The following is a 1,226-nucleotide window of genomic DNA, read 5'->3' as shown; positions in this document are numbered from 1 at the left end:
TTTGCAACAAGAAGCTCATAATCTGAGCCACAGACAGCTCCTGGTCTTATAGAGCATGGGTCCTCAAACTACGGCCTGCCATGCCCATTTATCTGGCGAGGAGGTGGTAGCTTGTTCACTCGGAGATGGTTTCGGACTCACTGGGAGATCTCCAAGCGAGCCAGCTGCCGCTGCATGTGCCAAACACTGCCTCACCAGCCCACGCGCCCAGGCACCCCTACCTCACCGGCCCACGCGGGTCATCGCTGCCTTTCAACTGGGCCCCTATTGAAAAAGTTTGAGGACCCCTGGTATAGAACTTCTGCATCTTTGGCTGCAGAGCACATAATCAATCTGATTTCAGTGTTGACCATCTGGTGATGTCCATGTGTATAGGAGGTGTTGGAAAAGAGTTGGGTTGTTGGAAAAGAGTGTTTGCTATGACCAGCATGTTCTCTTGACAAAATTCTGCTAACCTTTGCCCTGCTTTATTTTGTACTCCAAGGCCAACTGGGTTATTCTAGTGATCGTTTGACCTCCTTCTTTAACATTCAAATCCCCCATGATGATAAAGGCATCATTTTTTGGTGTTAATTCTAGAAGGTGTTGTGAGTCTTCACAGAACTGGTCAACTTCAGGCTCTTCAGCATTAGTGCTTGAGGCATAGACTTGGACTACTGTGATATTGAATGGTTTGCCTTGGATTTGAATTGAGATCATTCTGTCATTTTGGAGATTGCATCCCAGTACTGCTTTTCCTACTCTTTTATTGACTATGATGGCTACTCCATTTCTTCTGGGGGATTCTTGCCCACAGAAGTATACCTGAAGGTCATCTGAATTAAATTCAACCATTCCTGTCCATTTTAGTTCACTGATTTCCAAGATGTCAATGTTCAGTCTTGTCATCTCATGTTTGACCAACTTATCTTGATTCATAGATCTAGGTTTCTATGCGATATTTTTCTTTACAGCATTGAACTTTCCTTTCACCATCAAATACATCCGCAACTGAGTGTCCTTTCAGCTTTGACCCTCTTGCTTCATCCTTTCTGGCACTACTAGTACTAGCCCTCTGCTCTTCCCCAGTAGCACATTGGACACCTTCCGACCTGAGGGGCTCCGGCATCATATCTTTTTGCCTTTTGGTACTGTCTATGGGGTTTTCATAGTGTCAGAATCCCAGAATCTCAATTTGAGAAGACGGAATAAAACTCGGGTTTGTGGGAAAGACCAAGCGTCCAGAC

The sequence above is a fragment of the Varanus komodoensis genome, unplaced genomic scaffold, assembly GCF_004798865.1.
Source record: "Varanus komodoensis strain SLA01 unplaced genomic scaffold, ASM479886v1 scaffold10, whole genome shotgun sequence".
Taxonomy (NCBI): Eukaryota; Metazoa; Chordata; class Lepidosauria; order Squamata; family Varanidae; genus Varanus; species Varanus komodoensis.
The sequence above is the reverse complement of the archived record's forward strand: the minus strand, read 5'-3'. Positions refer to the sequence as shown.